Source organism: Rhea americana, unplaced genomic scaffold (assembly GCF_003343005.1).
Source record: "Rhea americana isolate MKP2758 unplaced genomic scaffold, rheAme1 scaffold_26, whole genome shotgun sequence".
In the NCBI taxonomy this organism is placed as follows: Eukaryota; Metazoa; Chordata; class Aves; order Rheiformes; family Rheidae; genus Rhea; species Rhea americana.
Window position 1 is genome coordinate 4972405 of NW_028186379.1, and position 21954 is coordinate 4994358.

A 21954-nucleotide genomic window follows, 5' to 3' on the forward strand; every position below is an offset into this window, starting at 1 on the left:
TTTTACTATCACACAGGTTAACTAGTTCCATGTGCAGTTTTATCCTGAACAGTTGCCTTGGCAAACTGGCAATATTACACTTGGTTGTTGTTGCTGCTGCTGCTACTTAACTATTTTAAACATCAATGTGATGCCAGCTGGGTACTTTCAGTGCTTGGGTGGATGATTTCTTAGAATAAGTTCTTGTATTTTAGGAAAATTAAGTTTGGAAAGTTTGGCTTGTTTCATGAGGGACAGCAAAATCTGAACAACTGCTTGTAATCTGAGTATGTTGTTTGAAAAGGCTCTGCAAGAATGGCTATAGTGTCAGAATGTCCGTTTTGCAGTAAGTTGTAGCAAAATTAAATAAATTGCCGTTTTCCCATACTGAGCCTATGGTAGAGTCTGTTTTGTGTCTGTTGGATGACAATATCTCTGTATTGCTCACAGAAGGTGTTCAGTAGAGCTCAAGGGGTGTCTGTAATATCACYCATGAAGCTTTGATTCTGGGAGTAGCACATGTAAACRCATGTGTGTGTGTGTGTGCATGGGTATTGTATCTATCTATCTCATTACTGGCATGTAATAAACATTTTAGACTTGACCCTGGGAAGCGTTGTGAAAGCCTTCAGCTCCCACTGAAGTAAATCACTGTAACTTCACAAAAATGAGAGCAGAAGTGAAGGCTGAGGGTGGGGAGCAGGAGATTCTGCCTCAGGTTTGAGTGACCTTGGTCCATCCCCTCACCCCTCTTTGCATCCGTTCCCKGTTGCTGAAAGGAGGAGTCACACCTTCATCACTCTAGCATAGCTTGAGGACAAGGCCATTAATATACATAATGCACTCACATACTACCAGGATGACCTCCATGGAAAAGCTTATAAATAAACATAAATAGGGGCCTGATGAGTAAAAGGCTCAGTCCTGCCTAGGCTTCACTGAGACTTAAAAGGACCACACAGAAAATGCATCTTAAAATAGACCATTTGAAGGTCACAGCCTCCTACCCTTACCTGTCAAGGCCTGAGCGGAGGCTTTGCTTGTGAAGTGATGGCATTGCTGATGACATCAGCACTCTACATGCAGGTTTTGGCAGGTGCTAGCCATTCATTTCACCTTTACAACTGTTCATCCAAGAATTTCTTTAGAGTCATGACTCACCGTGTGCTTTTGTGGCAACTACCACTTAGCTGTATGAAAAAAAACTCATTTCTGCTAAAGATCTGTTGCTGGGATATCAGGACTTGAGAAAAGGCAGAGTCTCTGACTGATTTTTTGACAAGTTGTAAAATATTAAAACATGGTAAAGTTTTAGAACTCATTTTTAGGTATCTATCTACAGCCAAATCCAGTTGGCCTAAGCAATCAATCAGTGAAACAACATTATATAAAAATGCTGAATTCATGTTATCTTGGATAATCTATATTTCAAAAATGAGGCTGAGCTCTTAAACGACCTGCACATGGATTTGATCTGCTCCCTCCTTTTAACTTGCACTTCAGTAGCCTGGCTTTAAAAAAATTAACTGTTTCAGTAATGTGGGAGTCCTTTCATTCCTACAGTCTTCTGATTAGTTCCAATAAAACTGAATAGTAATAAAGTTAAAATCCATTAGTGGGTACAAGACACACAACAGAACTCGTACTGGTATTWAAAAAAAAAAAAAAAAAAGAGCTAATAGCCTCCTGTCCAATTTTGGCTTCAGCATGAATATTTTTGAAAGTTGTTTTTTGGGGTTTTTTTTGGTTTTTTGGTTTTTTTTCAAATTTCAGCAGAGCAGGTCTCATTTTCTCATGTAATACTATAAAAGCTATTCTGGCAGAGTGGCTCAGGGCATGACTGACCATAATCAGARAAAGCGACAGAAGTACTTTAAATAAGAATGCAGCCAAATTTAGACATCTAAGACTACATTTATATGTAAGGTAGTACAATAGAAGCAGATATGTAAATGAAAATTGTTGATGCTGAGGACCCAATGTCCACATTATGCACATTTGGGCTGGGGAACAAACTGAGGAGCTTTTTGCACTGGCCCTGTACCAGGAACGTCCACTGGTGACTGGAGCGCTCTGTGTGCTTTCCCAAAGGAGAGCTTTGAGCTTAGCTTCACCTGAAATGCTGCAGTTGTCCCCACGAGGGTGCTCCATGATGCAGCTTCAGCTGAAGGGTGCTGGGTGCAGAACCACTCACTCCAGCTGCTGATTCCTTATGGTCCTTCCAGATCATTGGAGCACTCCCCCCTCAGAAAAGTAGCATGACTGTGAGGTTAGCTTGGGCCTGGCATGGCCATGATGTAAATCAACCCCACTCCCTARTCACCATCACCAAGGAGGCTTGATCTGATGGGCATTTGCAGACTCCAAATGCTCAGCAGCAGGGTCAGGCTCCACACAAAATGATTTCATTTAAAACATACTGTGTGGAGGAGTCACCCCTCTTCTGCAGTGGACTAACCCCCAGGAAGGATGGGAGCAGGTTGGGTGGCGATCCCAGCCCAAGGGGTTTCAAAAACCTCATCTCTCTCCTCTGTAGGCAGCCAACAAGGCTGGAGGGGACCTTTTCCTGGGTTTTTAGCCCCTACTCCCACCTCGCCAGCTGAGGAGGAAACTGGCCCTGGCTTTCTGTCTCTCTGGTTAAGTGCTCTAACCACTAAACACATATACCAAAGGACAGGCACCCAAAACCTCCACCAGCAGCTGGGTTTTAAGAGGGAAGACAGATTAACACAGTCCATAGATGAAGTACAAACCTCTGACAAGTGCTTGGATCAGAGGGTTTCCTCACAGGAAAAACAGTAGACTTTCTCCTCCTGAGGAATAATTGGAGGCCTGGCAGGTGTGCCTGGTGCTTAAAATAAAATAAAAAATTCCATGGCTGCACTTTTCAGAGAAGTCCTCTTTTCCTGGATGAAAATCAATTAACTCTTCACTGTGCCTTGAGGCTAACAGACAGGAAAGAGATTAACAACAGGAAAAGAGACTTCAGATTTATTGTACAGCAACATAGGTCTCCCTGTACTTGATCCACTCCATGAGTCRTCTAATCCAGGGTCCTGTCTCTACCATGAAAGTCCAAGGCATTTAAGCACATGCTTAACTTGAGGCATGGGAAGGTTTTCAGCAGCCAAGTGGAAGTCTGGCTTTCACCTCTCCTCCTCCCCCAGCTTTGAATGGAAGTTACACACCTAATTGTTCTCCAGCCCTTTGAAAATTTCCACTCAACATGTTTTCCTCAATGGTGAAGAATATTGAACTGGGGCCTTATGGAGTAACTGCTCTGAAGGGAAGCTGCTTGTTAGCCCTCTGTCACCCAGCAGCTGCCTTTTGTCCTCAGGCGTGAGAGTTTACATGCATGCTTAAGAAAAACCTTTTAAAAATCTACTCCAAGATCATGCTGGCCATTCTTTTCAGCAACATGTACATGACTTAACTTTTTTAGATCTGTTAAGTACATGGCTAAAATGAAGGTCTATGTCACACAGGTAGAAAGTGTTAAAAATAATTGTGAATAACTTTAATTTTTTTTTACTAAGGGTAGCCAAAAGCACAGTATGCTATCATTATACCAGACATGATGCTATATGCTAGTATTAGCTTTTAAATTTGTCTTCTCCTTAATGTAAATCCTCACAAAATAAGAAACATTTCCATACTTTTTATCATCCTTCACTGTTTCCAAGCTCTCAGACTTCTATCATGTCATCTTTGAGACAGGAGAATCAAAAGTAACCTAGTATGATTTATATAATGATATTATAATAGCCTCAGTCTCCACACTCTTTTTTATCTAATCCAACCTTTTTACTATTTCAGATGGTCCTGACTAGTGATTGCAAAGTAGCTATAGTGAGATCAGAACCAGATGACACATTTGGACAGTTTAAACTAATCTTTCCAGTGTGCATTACTTTATATTTATCTCGTAGAATTAATATCAGCATATTGCTTGTTCTCTTCATTTGGATAGGACCCTATCTCAAGTTCCTAAATCATGTTATCTTCTCTGCTGCAGTGCTACTTTACTATTCACCCTTAGAAAGAGTGATGATTATTCTCCATCCCCCTTCATGTAATGATGTATATAGGAAAATGCCTTCTACCTTTCTTTAACTTTTCTACTTGATAAGATTGGCTTGCTTAAAGCAYATGCGAGGGTAAGCTGTTCCATGATGCAGCCCTTGTACAATTTTGCTGTACTGATAAATGATTAAGACTATATGGAACAATTAACATCATCTGAACGGACTGCTTGCATGGACTGTAGATCTTCATCTGCTGTTAGTTCAACTAGAGCATAATTTTACTGGGCACTTAAAATCTGCCAGTTTCTAGTTTCAGTCTTCTGCCTTTGGCTTCTGTTATGAGGATCCTGTTTCGTGTTTGTTAATTGAGAAGCATTATAGATACTTAGAACTTCTTTCTTTCTATGAATGATTATAAATTAAAATTGTTAGCTCTTAAATTTCACCTTCATAAGCTAAATGTATGGAATTTTTTTTCATAAGGAAAGCATTTCAGTCCTCAAATTATTCTTACAGATCTTTTCCGAATACTCCCCAGTGTTTTGATATCCTTATTAGACAAAGGACACTAAAAAAGAGACATAGCATTCTACTAGTACATTAACTGACGCTGTATATAGAGACAATATCACCTTCTTATCCTCAGTTATATATCCAAGCATCACATCATACTTTTGGCCAGTTTTACACTGAGAAATCATATTTAATTATCTGTCTGCTGTGACCTCTCAGTTCTTTCCGAAATCACTTCTTTCCAAGTGTTAATAGTACACATTCTCTCTACCCTATTTCTTCTTACCTATATGACCTTGCAAATGACTCAGTTAAAATGCACGTTGTTTGACTGTTTCCAGTTCATCACATTATCAGGATTATAGTACCTGACCTATCCTTATCATTATTTAACCACTTCCYCCATCCTTATCAGATATGGTTCATAACTTTTACGTTCAATATAAAATGATTAATATTTCTTTTAGCAGAGAACCAATCTCCACAGACCTCCACTAGAAATACTCTTGTACATTGCTGACTTTTCATTGACAAATATGTTTTCAGATACAGTGGTTAGATAATTTTTAACAGTAGGATACATATTTTTAATGTTCTTCTTGCATGAGATGTGTACATTCTGCATCTGGCAGTGAAAAAAACATTCGGACATGAAAGGAAATGGTGTTATTTTTTCCTTTCAAAAATTTGACAAAAATAGGAAGAAGTAACTGTTACCAAATTTTCCACTGAGAAGTCTTCCTTTTCATGATGGAAAAAGTTCATCAGAACTAAAGTCTTCTATTTCAAAAAAGAATTAAACAGAAAGACTGCCCTCTGTGAGGAGTAGCTGAAGTGCTTTAATTTTTCTTTTTTGACTCCCCAGTTGGGCCACGTATTTTGTTTTGAACCAGGACCTATATCTGAGGTATGAAGGCACATTTTAGTACTCCTTGGTTTCATTACGTTCCTTCATTACTGAAAAGAAGCTTTACAGCCTTTCTGTGTTTGTGTTTTTTGGTGGAAGGACTACATTTTCTCTGGAAACTGTTTGAAGCCCTAGTTTGTAAAATATGTACCACTGTCCTGTATAGGAAAGCATTTAAGTGTTGACTGTTTTCTTCAGTAAAGCTCTTAAGCACATTTACTTAAAATAGAGCACCTGCCTGTTTTGTGGTAAAGCTATCTTGCTTTGTGTAGTCCCCAAATTTCTAGTCTTGAGTGCTGCAATGTTTTATACTAATTTGATTTTTTTCCCCACTCATTCTCTATATCAACTCAAACCTTTAAGTTCTGGTTAACTCAACAGACTGCCTTTACTTTCACCAATTTTACTTCTTATCCTTGCTTAGTTTAAACTTTCTTGTGCTCGTGTTCTGACTATTTCTCCTTTATGAGACTTCTCTCAGCTCAGATATGGTCAGGACAATGCCACCAACATGCCAGCTTCCCACACCCACCCCTGAAAGCACACACAGACACACACAACCCTCTCCTCTGTCCCTTCTGGTCTCTGTCTAGTGCRCCACTTCTGACACAATTCTTTAGAAACTATTTCAGAATGTATTTTTTCCTGTAAGTTTGTCAAACTGTCTAAATGGGGGAACATTTTTCTCAGCCTCTTTATGGTTTATCAAGACAAAAAGCCACAGAGTTTCATTGTATTAAAACATTGGGTCAAATGTTCCTTCAAAAATGTCATGCTGCTCTTTGCAGGGAATGGGATGCTTAGCCGAATGCATTTGTGTTGGTTGAATCATTTCTTCCTCCTTTAAGAAATACAAAACCCTGACTGGTGTGATTGCCTGTAATGACCATAAGAGAGGCTTCAGGCAGTTTCCCACTTTGCAATAGACATTTTGTGTCTTGTTTAATGTGCAAAACATCTCACTGGAAAGCCAAATATACTTTCTGTGTATGCACAAGAAAATTTGAACCGTGATAACATCTTATGTGAAACCAGTTTTACAACCATCACTATTCAGCTGATTGCATCTTTCTTTTGCAGTTCCCGTTCTCCTAACTGAGACAGGATCCAGGGTTAGCTAATGAATATATATATATATATATATATATATATATGTATATTTGGACAAGATCAGCTGCTGGCATAAGCTGACAGGACACTGGTGGTACTGGAACTACACTAGCTGGGGTGACTGGAACTGTGCTGATCACGGATGCATTCTCCACTGTGCCTGAGCAATCTTTGCAGGTCTGCACTAGTCACAGAAGTGCCTAAGTCATGCCCTTTCTCCTTCATCTAGACATCATCTGTCTCATTTCCTTCTCGCTTGCAGAGAGTGTAATTTATACAAAATACTGCTTAGCTTTTCAGTATTTTCTCATTCAAGAAGAAGGTTACATTCAAAACTTGCGTGTGAGTGCAACGGGAAGTGTTCAGTGAAATAAAGTAAGTGGAAAGAAGCAGGGAAGGAAAACAAATACTTGGCATGTTTCATAAGTATAGAGAGGCAAGGAGGCAAGGTGCAAGCTTCTAGACAAAATATCATTAAAAATCATCAGTCTTGGACCTAGAAACAGGAAAGGACAAGTGACAGAATATCCAAAAATTGGACTGTCTCAGTGGCAGAATGTGGTGGCCACTCTAGAATTAGTTCCTAATTTGATTGCACTGTTGCATTTTGCCAGATGGCAAAAGGCTTTTTCCTAGGCTCTTCTGGAATTTCCTAAATTAGCACCCATGTCTTATCTAATGGGACAGGTGTTTGATTATCTAGATGACTTTTAAATGATGCCTACTTCACCTTGAATGCTGAAGCCACACCATTCTAGTACAATTCTAGTTATAAAAAACCTTAATATTCAAACTCCCCCTTAGGTGTTTATATGGCTTACTGTTTTTAATTAACCGAGTCCAAAAGCCTAGAATTTGAGGGGGATGTTCTCCTTTATAAATGCAGATCTGTCTGTTCTGAGATTGGAGCTGCCCATGATCTCTACAGCTGCTCGCCCTGGTGCTGGAGACCCAGGTGTGAGACCAACTGAGCCAGCTTGGATGGTTCAAAGTTTWTAACTATTCTGAGCTTCTAAATGCATAGCTAATAGCAAAAGTGGACAATGCAAGAATAATGGGGTGATTTATACCTTAGTGCTTTTTTTTTTTCCTTTCTTTTTTTTTTCCCTGGCATAGGCTGCCTGGAATGAGAGATGAGGAAGGACTCTCCTCCCTCTAGGTCCCTTATAACCTTTGACTGCATTGGTCACTCATTGTGGCAGATGAAGATCACTTAAACTGTCAGAACTAAACTGTCAGAGAAGGGCTCCCTGAAAAAAAAAAAAAAAAAAAAAAAAAAAAAAAAAAAGTTTCTCAGAGGCATGAAGCATCTCATAAAACAGCAGTACCATTGCTATGACCAATATCACTTCACTGAAGGAGATAGTCAGGATTAGTATCTAAGAGGCAGTTGCTACAGTGTCTACTCCAGCAAATATTTGTGTGTGCATGCACATAGGAGATGGAGCAGGAATAGTGGTGTAATGACACACAATACCTCTTTGCCTCCCTAGCTATGTCACACTTGAAATATGAGCACTYTCTAAGCTGATGACTTCCTTGTGCTACTTATACATTATCCTGCCTGGGAAACAACCAAGTTCTGTGCAACAGTACTTTATTATTTTAATTAAGCTTATTGCAAGAGTAATCATCATTGCCATCAGTATCAATCACTAGTAATATTCCAGTGATGTCTGTAAGCGATGAATGTCCTAACTGACAATAAATAATAATGCTCCTGGCTTGAGTTGACACTTCATTGGACTTTGCTGGGTTGCTGTAAATACTCTAGGGCTTGCAATAAAAAGAACTATTTATCTATGACAAAAGCCGGGTCTACATCATATTTGTTTTGACTTCCCAAATGGATATGTTCATAATGTTTGCAAAATTTATCCTTTTCATTATGGCAACTACTGTATCTGAAACACATTTTAAAAGAAATTAGAGAGGTCTCACTCCTCTTCCACAGAACTACTTTCCCACAAGTTCTTAATTAATATTAATTTAAGTAATTTCTTTATTTTTTTGGAAGAAGACAGAGTAAAAAGTTGTTTGGATTACAAAAATGCTTCTGCCATTAATAGGGAAAAAATCTGAGGGGACACCTTTCCACTCACATTTAAATAATTCTACAATGTCAAAATCTGATTGAAATRTATTACTTCAATATTTAGTCCAAACTATCACTATACTTGCTCATTTTTGTCATCACACTGCTATAGTCTAAGCACTCTGTCTCCTCAAGTTTGTGCTACAAATACTCATAGTTAGACAAAGGCATTTCTGATATATTAGAAATTGCATTTCTTATTCTTATTTCTCAGTGTGCTTGTTAGTGCTCTGAGGCTGATCATTTAGAATTTAGCAAAAGGAGTCATGTTCAATTGTTCTGTAATCGCAGACCTTAAAATATTAACATAATATTTCCAAGAAGTTTAAAATATTGATATCATGRCCAATAATCCCAAATTATCTTTGAGATCTCATAAAATAAAAGAACTCTTCAGGCCATGCCCATCCACCTTAGCTCAGCTGAAAGGTCAGTAGCTCACCTTTCCTTAATCTCTCTGTTCTTTYTTCTCTCTGGCCACCAAGCAGGGAAGGGATCTTTGGTGGGTGATAGCAGAGAAGCTTGTTTATTTTACTAAACTGAAGAGAAAACTGATATTTTCCAAATCAGATTTTCGGGAAATTGAAAGCTTTATGAATTTGACATATTGATAAGGAATAGGACTGTCAAAAGGGCRTGATGAGGAAACTCTTTAATGACACGTAACAGCACAAAGCCAAGCATTCAGCAGTCGGTGAGATGAGCTCCTGTAAATACTCCACTCAGTGTGGGGACTTAATTCTTTTACAGGTGCTAAAATAAACCCGTTGGAACCAATCATCCGAAGGGGTGTGTTGTTCGGCACTTAGAGCRTGGCGCAGAGCTGGCCTCCAGGGGCTCTCTGGCTCTGTGTACCGTTGAACAACTCTGCTCTCGGTCATCAGGGCAGAAATGGGTCCATCTTGGACTCTGTTTCCAGCCCAGCATGGGCTCTCCTCAGTCCAGAGCCGGGAGACTAATGGGTGTGCGGGCAGGGCAAGCCAGCAGGGCTGCAGCGCCTGTCTGTCGTCACGGTATAAGCACAATATTAATGATCTGTGTTAGATGAAGCTCAAGACTGCATTGATTTTCAATGTTCTCCATGGAAGTAGCTCACCCAGTCAGCATAGTTTTGAATCCAAAGCATCAGGAAACTTCTTTGTCTTATGAAAGAGCCAGCGGTATAGTAACTGGCAGCAGAACAATTAAAAGAGGCTATGCGTTTCCCCTGGATAAATCTGTTATTTTGTTCTCCATCACATGCACTGTAAAGGGACGCAGGTATGCATGAAGCATTTAGGAAACAGAAGACCATTCCCACATTTCTTTCTTGTCCAGCTGACCCCTTGCTTTCACTTCAGGCACTCTGCCGTTTTCCACCTCTATTTTTTCTAATGCCTATATTTTATAATTGGTTAGTTTAGAAGGCACTTTTCTCTCTCTGTTTCTCTGTTCATCTATCTATCTATCTATGTATATCCCTCCTCATTTCGAGGTCACTTAAAAACCTAATGAATGTATATAAACTGCTTTTTTTTTTCTTTTTTACTTTTGACTGGCTGAACAAGCAGTGTCATTCCAAGATCAGACAACTAATTTGGCAACAGGAGCGCTGTTGCATCCCTCTTTGCTGCTGTTCAGCACTGGGGAGATGCAGTCTGCTCCATTCTGTGTGCTGCCGGAGAARAAGACCCCCAGAGGTAAATCTGCCTTTTTGTATCAGAAGCTCACAATGCATACCATTTTCTGAACATAAATGCAGTTTTGCTATGGAGAGAGACAGTCTGTTCCCTGGCCAGTCAGTCCCACTGAGGACTGGGAAATTAGAAATGTTATCATTACTATTGCAAAGCTTTTTTTCAGTGAGTAAAGCTATCGTCACTTCTCTAAATGGGAGTTATTCTCTTTTCATCCTTTCTTTGTGCTTTAGTGCTGCAACCCATCTTTACAAAGATGTCTCACGCTCCCAGTTTCTTCTCCTTACAGGTGTTAGATGTGCCTTATATCTCTTTCTATATATCATGTTACAGCAAGTCACGCTCCTGGTGCTTTGGGCTCTTTTTAAAATTACATTTTACACATCAGTAAACTTGTAATGTAGGAACTGCTTTCTTAGTGTTATTTATATCTGAGCGTAGCAAAAGAATTTGTCAGAGAGTAATATGAATGTTATTTATCTGACAGCTCAGCTTTATTGACTGCTACATTTCACATCCTTCAGTACTTTTTGGCAGAGGAGTAAATAACAGTGCTATTAACCTCTAGCACCAGTATAAAAATAGGTAGTTATTAAGGGGTAAATATTACTTTGATTATTATTGCCCCAGTCTGCTTTCTCTATAATAAATAAATTCCCTTCGTGGATCTAAAAAAAAATCCCAAATTTTATTTAAGTTGTAGACAGCTGGCTACTTGCTCTGAATAGACTCTGGCACCTTCAGTATTGAATAAGGAGTGTACACTTCCTTAGCCAGCTGACTGGATAGGATGAAATCACAGATAGGAAAATAGTGACTGGGCAGGTTAAACCAACATGCTTAGGGCTGGGTTGACATCTGTCTGTGTTGCATCAGTGGCTGCCTTCTGTGACCCAGTGTAACCTCAAATAAATACCAAGTAGCCTTATGAAGGGCCCAGACTTATTACCATTTAAAGAGCAAAAGTCCCAGACACAAACAATGGGAAATGAGTTAAGTCTTAAACCCTTAGCCCTTTCAGCAAGAATTAAAAGACACGCAGGGCTCATATCCTCAGAAGTCTCATCACATCAAGGCTCCCATTGACTTTGAAAACTAATGGACATGATATATCTAAATACCTTGGGGATCAAGGTTCCAGCACCTCACTGGTGGTGTTCAGCACCTTGCAGGATCAAGGCCTTTACAGGAGACTTGCTAAATCCCCTCAAGTGTTAATATTTCATTATAGACAAGAGAGAGCAGTATAAGCAGCATTTTTGTTTCTATGGCAGTTGCAGCAGCGGGAATCATTAGGGTTTGTTACTCTAGAAAACTCTACCTTCTGTCACTGGACACAAGTTTCCTGTTTAAAATCTAATCCGCTTCCCCTGGAGAAAAAATAAGTGACTGGTAGCATGAATGTGTCTTTAATTATCTAGTAAACAAACCAGCTTTGTATATAATGTCTAAACATGAATATTGGGTTAGATTAAAACAATATAAAAAATTAGCATACTTGCTAATGCTCTGATGTTTAGACTCTCTCCTTCTTACTCTTTAGAATTAATCCTTCYATGTAAGAGATCAATGCCAAGTTGAATGTGTCTGAAATGAGTATGATTTCAGACTGTGGAACATGCTGGATTTCATCTTTGTTCTGGTAGATATTTTCGTTCTTTTCATTTCATTCTTCGAGTGGCTTATGACACTGGTTTTAGTGGAGGCTAAAAGCAGCATCTGCCTGTCTGCTTGTATCAGCCCAGGAAAGCAATCCTTGTCCTTTCTGAAACTTGGGACAACTGATGAGGAGTTGTGTACCTGACCTTGGGCTTATCAGCACGTGTGCTAGCAACAAGTTGAGAACAGCCTTGATGCTCTTAACGTTGGTCTTCCTTGATGGCTTTGTGAAAGTATTCAAGCTTCKAGGTTTGAGAATTACATCAATGTAAAGCACTGGGGCTAAGCCTAGAGGAAAACAAAAGAAACAGGGAAAGGACGCTGGTGAGCTGCTTGGTCTAACAGCAGTGGTAAGGGGGGACATTTTCTCTCGTCTGCCCCTGTGAGCGCTCAGTGCCACAGGATTCCTCTTTTTCATTTCAGTGAGAGCTGAATTTGGCTGGAAGATAGATTACAGGCTAACGCCCCAGGCAAGGTGACAGTAGTGAAGAGTCTCATGCTTAAGTGAACAGCTCTCCCATCTCCATTTGCAGTAGGTTATGAAAAGACCATGCTTCAAATGGCACACAGAAAGAAATAACTTGCTAATCCTGACCAGAGAAGCATTGATATGGACATGGCCATTAAGGTGGGATTAATGGGGTCACTAAAGTAGGAAATATATGAGGCTATGTCTGAGTTTCTTGACACATGGTGTCAACAAAATTTGTTTGGCCTTATTTTGCTCTTACTAAACAGGACCACCTGTGTTTAAAAGGAGGCATTCAAAGATCTCTGGAAACATTTTTTTTAAGAACGTGAGATGTAAGTGATTTTGTGGGCCTGCTGGAGACCACAATCACATAGAGCCAAATTTGATTTTATATTGTGATCAATCTGAAACAACTTAGAGCTTTGACACTCACAGTTCAGAAAAGTAATCTAAGAAAGAAAAGTGGGCAAGAGAAGTAAGAATTTGAAACTGGTGATTTTTAAAGCAATGGTGTAGAATGACAAAAACCTTTAAAGCAAGCCCTTAGCACTTGGCCTTATTTACTGAGTCTTTATAATGGGATGGAGGAATTTTTGCTACACACCTTTCATACTGCTATTCTGTATGCTATTCTGTATTCTGCTTGCTGATCAGACAAAAAGCAAATGGAAAACAAAATGAACTTTAAGGAAGCAACAGCTAAAGCTGCATGTTCTTTGTATACAAACTTGTTTCATGAGGTTGTATCTATTATGAGTTTAATTGCAGCAAATCTGATCCTCACCATTCCAAAAAAATTAGTCACTACTAATAAAAGAGCATATGCTGTTTGCAGTCTAATTGAGCTTTTCTCCAAAGACACTTTTGCACATTCTTTGTCATCTGCTTAATTAAAACTTTACCAACCTATTTTGAAAACTGATTTCAAATTTAATATAGATACATTGCTTTAAACCACAAAACAAGTTTTTCTTTATTCAGTATATCAACCTCTCCTGATAAGAACCAAGAATTTAACATGGATTCCGTGTGATTTGCACTGGAAAATCACAATGAAACATGCTAGATCTTAAAATCTGATTTAGCTTATTATTTTTATATACATAGGGTTCAATAACTCTGGAGCTGCATCTGAAATAAAAGCAACAACTATTTCCTGAATAATTGGATCCTTACTCAAATGAATTACAGCACTGATCCGGATAACTGGATTGGGTATGAGTGGCCCATGCATGATATATATTATGTGTATAGGTTGACATATGTCATACCCAATACTTTTCTTGTAAGGACTATAATGAAGTCACATTGAAAGTGGAGATTTTTAAAGCTCATGTGGTCTTTTATTCCTGTAGGCTTAAAAAGATGCTTTCCTCCCTCCCTATCTCTATTCTTCTCTCCCTTCTCTCTCATTTTCAGTGCAAGTCAAATTCCAAATCTTAAAAGTGCATTCATAGCACTACGTACTTTTTTATTTGGCTGTTTATCAGTTGTGATTTTTATCTTAACCCTTTGCACATTAACTTTTTCAGAAATAACAGGTTATGCAGGATGAGATTTTAATCATGATCACAGTTCCTACATAGTGGCAGGGAACTGCACAAACTCGTATCCAGGGCCACATCACATCTCCAGCTCAGGGGATTGGTATGCCCTGACCTCAGAAAGAAGTTAAATATTTTCAAAGCTCTGAAAGTCACAACTTCTCTAATAGCTTTTTGACCTACATGAAACAGGCAGGTGCTGTCCAAGGATCCGTAGATGGATTTTGTGTATCCATGAGATTTGAATCTCTCTCTCTGTGTCACTCACTGTTACAACTGCACCCACTGCTAGCTCTTGTTGTTAGATATGACTCATTTTTATAGTAAGGCAGAGCCAAAGAGAACAAACTTTAAAACAGAGGGAGATATAATGGTATAAGAGCTAGGAAGAAAAGAATATATCACCATTGGAAAGCAGAAGTTCAGAAGGAAGCTACATGGAGACTTGTGCTAGTGCTGCAGCTCTATTTTAAGCAAGACAGATCTTCAGAAGAACATCATACTACAGTTTCATATATTTTACAGGCTCTTAATAGTAGTTGTATTCCTAATTTCTTGGACAGTTTATGAAATGCTTACTTAGAASCTGTTTACCCATCTTGGAACTCTGCATTGGAAGGCARTGTTGCAAATGAAGGATTCTAGGAYTAGACGATTGYGGGTGGGACAGACTCAGCTCTACATAGAGTTTATTTATCTGCATGTACAAAAYGCATCTTTGTCTCTCCCTCAATTCTGTGTGATCATGGAAAGAAAAAAACAGACACAGGAAAGGAAAATCAGAAAGAAAGGGAAATAAAAGGAAGAAAACAGACAAAATATGGTTGACAGAGGAATTAGAAAAGATTGGACGATTTTGTGTATTCAATTATTTGTTCATTTTTGTATGCAGAATTAAGATACARCAATAAAAAGTATCCTTGACTAGGTCCAGTAGAAAAAGAGAGGTGAAAAGACTTCACGAATGTGAGCAGCTGTGCGGAAAGTGACCACAGCCTTAGCTACCRAGCATAAGGATCGTTTCATAAAAATTTATAGTACTGGCAAATTAGCCAGCAGAAAATCAAGCAATTTCATAATCACCAATTTTTCTACCACTCTCTGATATGTCAGATAAATTCTCACATATGCTTTCTCATAATATGAAGAATTTATCTTTTAAATTACCAAAACATTGGTTCCAGAAACTGCTCATTTTATTTAAAAAAAATATAGCCACTACATACTTCTCGAGTACTAAGAGTACTTTAGAATAATCTTATCTCTTCAGAGTACTCTCTTTAGGAATAAACACAGTATGTTGACACAGGAAATACATCTACTGTGAAGAAGTAGAGGAATACTACTTCAATTTCTGTACAGTGAGTTCCAATCTTTTCCTCTTTAATCATTGCATTTTTATGATACAGGCATAGCTGTACAGCCAGACCAGTCATTCAGGAAATACAATATTGATTATATTGATACAGTCTACTTAATCTTTGTAATTTTGCATAATAGCATAACATTCCCAATGTATCTCTTGTTATGAACAGACAAAACTTTTTAGACAGTTCCTTGTAAATTTTAACATTTGTGTTTAGTTGGATCAGTATAGAAAGGTAACCAGCAATGCAATAAAAATATATCATTTATATCTTCCTGTACTTAAATATATTATCCATACTGAAATTAGGCATTTATTAAGAGCAAGTTATTTATTTCATAGTCAGGGTTTCTGAAGTCTGCAAAATCAGCAGTATGGAAATTAGAAATTTTTGCTCATCTTACATTGTTTAATAGGTTAAACTGAGCATAAACTCAGTGGCAGCATTGTGATTCACATCTAAACTAAGCTTTGTTTCTGTTATGATATACTCTTCTATTCCTTAAGGGCCTCTCTGATTCCCACTGAAGTCGAAGAGAGTATTTCCCCTGATTTAGGATTATTGTATGAGATTCTATACATGCATTGTGTGCAATAGCTATTATAGATGCACGTGCCACAGCCCATATTGTTTGGATATGCTATGTAGTCTACTATCTTCAAAGACTTTAAAATCTCTTGAGGCAAAGCTTTCCTGGGTAGAAACTATGGTCTTATCTGGAGATTTTTTGTTGTTCTAATTACATTAAATAATGTTTCATCTTTTTTTTAATAAAAGAAAATAAAATAAGATTTGTTATTTACTTCTTTATTTCTGTCATTTCCACACTCCTAAGAAACAGATCACTTCACTTTTTGGCAAGTGACTCATTCCTAATGTGAACTAGTCACTTTGTTTTTGTAAATTACATTAATTGCTTTATTTATTTCCCCTCTGGAAGCTGTAAACACATGTATAATTACTATACGTGGATTTGGTTTTTGGCTAAGCCTAAGCAGATCCAAATACCTATCGTACAAGAGCACACACTGTCCATCAGCTCTTACGGGGCCCTGGGGTGGGAAATGCTCTCTTTCTCCTGTTGAAGTTGATTTACTTTGTGTTTGAATTAAATATTCATTAGAGTGAAATGTGGAACYTGAGTCTCTTTCTGTAAGTGCTGTGGTCACTGAGAGAGCAGGTGGAGTAGGGAGGCAGTTTTGCCAGCGCTGCACCCCTCAAAAATAAAGGACTTGGAGCACTTGAGGGGTCTTCCTTCCACCCTGCTTTCCCACTTTGTACCCATCTGCACCACATCCTGCACTTCTCGCTCTGCTTCACTGTTCCCTTGGAGATTCCAGGTGGAGTTATGATTAAACATCAGGGGCCAGAAGAGGACCTTAGGAAGAAGAGGGCATGCTGACATTGTGGGGAGCAGCTAGCACAAGGGATACTAATGCTTTTGATGGCCATGACCATAGGCCATTCTTTCTTTTTCCTTCCTCAGTCTTTCTTACCATGAATATTTAACTATCCTATGCATAGTAGAACAGCTTCAGCAGAAGCGATTGAATCTAATGTTCTTCATAGCCTGGGGCAACAGGGCTTTTCAGGGAGGATGTGAGTACATGTCCCATGAGGCAGAAGAATGATTTGATTCCAGGTCTCTCATATCTCAGAGGAAAGCCATGATTGCTAGATTCTTGAGCAAAAGGGATCCGCTGTCCTTACTGGCTATACTGAGCATGATCAGKCACTGTGGATGGGGTGGAAAGGGTCATAAGTATTAGGCATCATAACATCCGTCTATTTTGAGAGTAAAGACAGGGGATTGAATGTGCACAGGGAGGATTTAAAGTTCTCCAATAGCCTTTAACTAATCTTTAATTTGAGATACCTTGTGACCTACTTTATAACTTAGTACTATTTATGGTTTTGCACTGTTTCCCCATCCTGGGACCTAACTGAACACTGCTAATTCAGGGCCCAAAAATTAGTGAAGCCAACATGGTCTTGCTGTATTTTATTTTCTGCTGTTCCTGGATTAAATTAGAGGGCCAACCTGGCCTACAGAACAAGATAATCTCAGATCTTCCAGCACTTGTAGAAGGATTATTGCAAGCATRGAGGGATGTCCAAATTAGTTGTGTTATGAATTTCTACTGCAGGCCTTATGATTGCCACAAAGGCACGTTTTGTCAGCACAGCCAGTTCAATGAGATTTGATAATTCCTGGAATATCTGGRGAAAAGAAAGTATGCTGTCACCTTGTAGGTCCTACTTAACATATATGATAACAGTAGTTGACAGCAGCTGGAACTGTTTGCTGACTGAGAAGTGCAGCAGGGAGATTCAATTCCTCCCTGCTCTGACATTTTCTCAGCATATTTGATGCACATGGTAGGGGGGAAGTTCAGGATGCCTAGCACTGCTCTTGGCTTTTCAGTCTGTGTGGATTAGCCCTCTCCAGGAGAATGCTTACCGAACCAGGGAGGGCAAAGCGGATGGTTTTACTTTGTGAATGTGGTATGCATCCCTTGCAACTGCATTCATGTTAGAAATACAATCTGAATTCCTTCTTGTCTTCCTGGCAAAGCATTGGATGTGCAAAGAGAACAGGGAAATGCTACTTGCCTAGATRAATAGAAAAGAAAGGAAACTATTGGAGTATTATGTCTTTTAACAGTTGCATGTGATCTGCAATGCAAATAGTTGTATGCACTCAGGTGCACATGATTTTTGACACCCCTCTTGCACCCTCCTCCCCTCAAAAATCTATGTATTCTTCTACTTCAAAGTKTTTGCTTCAAAATATTGCTTGTATGTTCTGTTTCTCCTAGAAGATAAAACTTGTGATTATTAACAAATTACCAAAAAGATAATCACTGTAGAGTACKAGGGATTTTTTTCAGAATTTACCTCTTTGCAAATGAATCTTTTCCTCCAAAAGAATAACTAGTTTTCCTACAAATACAAAAGCTAAAAAAACCACCAAAACATAGTTCTTTAACTATCTAGATAATCTTTTACATTGACATATCAAGTGAATAATGTCAAGCTGTATCTTTCCCTGTCCTCTCCACTTGCTTCTTGGTGAGAGTTCAATTACAGAAAAGTTTTCCTTCTTTACATAGGAAGGGTTATTTGCTGCATTTGATGTGCAGAGTAAATCAGGTCTTTACACTGCTGTATTTAATGTTAAGCTATTAGTTCTCAAGAAAAAAGTAAAACATGAGCAGAAGAAGCTGAAAAATAGCACTTTTCTCCTGAAAATAAGTCTCTTGGCCTGRTTTCTCTCTTCCTTCCTTTCTTCAGTTTTTCTTTCTTATTTCACAGGTCTTTCTGACCATTAATAATAGTACAAGTAAGGGAAAAATAACAATGGGAATTTGTTGTTAAGTTTATTTACTGTTTACACAGCTGAAGTATGTGGCTAGGAAGTAAAAAAATAGTTCATCAAAATTTAACCCTCCCTACCCCTTTTATTTTTGTTAAGCTTACTTCCTAGAGACACATCTGATTTCTCCTTTCCTATATGCCTCGTGTGAACTGATGCAACAGMAAACAGCCCTACATATTGCAAACACAAAGCACTCATTTTAGTATCTTTTGTCACTTGTGCATCTTGCACTAGTGACAGGATATGGAGTTACAATGTGGGCTGATGTGTAGCGAAAGAATGGGATCTATCAATGCAAAGGAGAAGATGGCAAACAGTTCAGATGGGTACTTCTCTGAGATGTCATTTGTTACTCTTAGCAGTTTGCAGAASACAAAAGAAAAGTTGCTGGGCTGGAGGAGAGATGCAGAAGTCAGTCAATCATCAGCCATATTGCTAAAGCTAGGTCTGTACATCTCTCTGCAGAATACGCCAAGTGGTATAATCCCAGTAGTGTAAGCCTACAAGATGACTAAAAACTATGTCACCACAACTTAGTGGTAATATATGTGTCTCTCAGGAAGGTTTAACTAGCAGGGGCACTATGCTCCCTAAGGCTAYGTGGTTGGTAGTCAGCTCAGGAACTGGTTGGAGCAGTTGGCAGTGGCTCAGAGCACAGCAGAGCCAATGTGCCAGCATGCACTCTAGACGAGCCAATGCCTGGCTGGTGGCCTGGTGGCCAACAGAGCTGCAACAGAGAAGTGCGTTGGCAATCAGTGCTCATGGTTTTTCTGTATCTCACAGGTGGATCCTTCTCTTCTCCTGTGTGACCTTGAGCAGTAAAGAACTTCCAGACTACATTGTACTCTATATTTTTAAGGCAACTCTTCTGATGTTCATACCTAAAGAGAAAATAACCCAGTTCCTATATTTCATTTGCAGAGCATCAACAGTGTATTATTTCTTGTGCGTAGTCTCATGTGAAAAAAATGAGCTGAAAATGCACACTACCTGGAAGCCTACCATGCCATTTTACTGGGTCACCTTGTCAGGCACAGACGTATTTTAAGTCATGTCAGGCTCAAGGCCGTGCCTCGAGCCCCACATCTTGATTCTATTTTTATAACAGTCCAAATCTGAACTTCTAAAATCTGGGAAAATCCAAATCTGGATTGAAATTTTATGCTAAAGCAATAAAAACTAATAATAACAAATTCATTGGAAACAGGACGTCTGCCAGAGACATGGTGAATACATTAGCAAAATATAAAAGGAACGGTTAAGAAAGACAAAACCATCACTGATAATCTGAATGAATCCTCTGCATTTGTGCTTACTAAGAGGAAATCAGCAAGGACAATAGCTGTTCTTTAGAGGGGATGAATCTAAGCATTTGTAAATTGTAATGGTAATAATACCAACTATAGGGCTGCTCAATAAACTGAACAATGAGACATTGCCAGGCTCAGACAATATTCACACAAGAGTTCTAAATGAACTTAAGTATGAAATTACTTTATTAATTGTCATATGGGTAACTTACTGATCAAATATGCCTTAATACCAGATGGATATAATGTAGCAAATGTGGTATCAAAAAAGTGATCATGGGAATTACAGGTCAGTAGGTTTGAATGCTCTGCCATGCACACTAGTAGAGAGCATAATAAGGAAAAAAATAGCTATATGGATAAATGTGTCATAACAGGGAACAATCAACAAGGCTTTTGTAGAAGAAAGTCATATCACAAATCTTTTAGATGCCAAATTATGGGACCCATTTCTCAGGCACCTGCCAAGCGTGCTGAGGACAGCTGTACAGGACAGCAGGGTCTAACTGCAGCTCTGGGAGTGGTTGAAGAAGTTTCTCCCATTGCAGAGATTTAGGGTCTGATTCTCTTTTGCTCTGCCATTGCAGCTTCCTAAAAACAACCAGGATTCCTCCAATGCAAGAAGTGTGAAGTTYCAAGGATTTTTGCTGAAGAACTCTCAACACTCATTGTGGATGGAGAAGTGAGTACAGGAGTTTCATGTGTATGTCTATTTTAAGGGTCTTCTTGTTTTGAAAGCTTCATACATCTTCTATCATTAATACTCATATAATTTTCCTTCTTTTGTCCTTCAGGCTTTATTTAGGAACCTGGAAAAAAAAATTTTTAAACATGAAGAAAGGACTGGATGCAGAAGATAAAAGGCGTGTGGTGGAATCATCTGAAGTTATGGAGTTTCTGCTAAAACAATAATGTGCTAATATATGCTTGATAATGGCAGAAGTCAAACAGAGTTGGGCAGTTAAGTTGGGGAAAAACTATAAAATCTTATATTTAAACTTGAAAAAGAACTAGTAACCTCTTCAGAAAGTAGTCTTTAAACAACAGATTTTTCTAAACTCATTCACTTTTTAATCAAAATCTTGATTTTTGAAATATGGAAATACAAGCTCCCCTACAATTTTCCATTAAAAATAATTYGGATCTTTATTCAACTGTAGTAAGCGCAAAGTATTCACATAACATAATATGAGGTATCTTGCGTGGCATTGGTAGTCTATTCCACCTTGTTAAAGCTCTAATCAAGATTACATTTGCTTTATTCAGTGTAACAATGAACTGTGCACTATTTTCTTACAAATCACAGTGACATCAAGCAGAAGTTTTTGCACGAATGTGGGCATCCCTAACCCATTTTCCCACACACCTCAAATGCCCTTCYTCCAGCGCCAGACTGAGTACAGGAGCCTCGGGAAGAGGAGAGCGGCGTTGGGGAGATGAAGGCTCTCTGGCCAGATGGCCAACAGGGAACGCAACACCACCGTTACCGCCCCAGCCTGGGGACGGCTGTGCCTATTCGTGTGGCCTGGCCTGGCCCCATGTCCCTACTCACAGTAGCRCAAGCAGTTCCCAGCAGAGGTGTATTCTGTGGTTTGTGGGATATAYTGCATGTGTTTTTCTCTCTTAGTTAGCTTGTCCTTCCTCAAATCTCTTAGCTCGATATGAAATTTGCCCCTCCGCGCCTCTTCTAAAACCTTGTGTAGTATTTATGGCTCTGATAAACATGTACGGTGCTTCCTCCCTTGGAGGTGCCTGCTTTTCTGCAAGGAGGGAAATGATCTGTTTATGTTTATGGGCTGTTTCTTGCCAAAAGTATCATAGAAATGAAGGGCAGTTTTATCGGATACCAAGCCCATCAATTTGGCGTGTGAATACTCTCCAAACTGAACTCGGTGGTTTCACGTGATTTCTTCTTCTT

At 38.9% G+C, this 21954-nt stretch overlaps 1 long non-coding RNA gene across 1 annotated transcript in view; it reads left to right on the forward strand.

The window, feature by feature from the left end:
* LOC146594412 (uncharacterized) overlaps positions 1–21948 on the forward strand; it is a 37123-nt gene extending 15175 nt beyond the window's left edge. The window contains exons 2-3 of the long non-coding RNA XR_014896198.1: positions 20624–20718; positions 20831–21948. This is a non-coding gene — a long non-coding RNA (uncharacterized LOC146594412). The remainder of the gene's footprint in view (positions 1–20623; positions 20719–20830) is intronic.
* Positions 21949–21954: the final 6 nt, after the last annotated feature.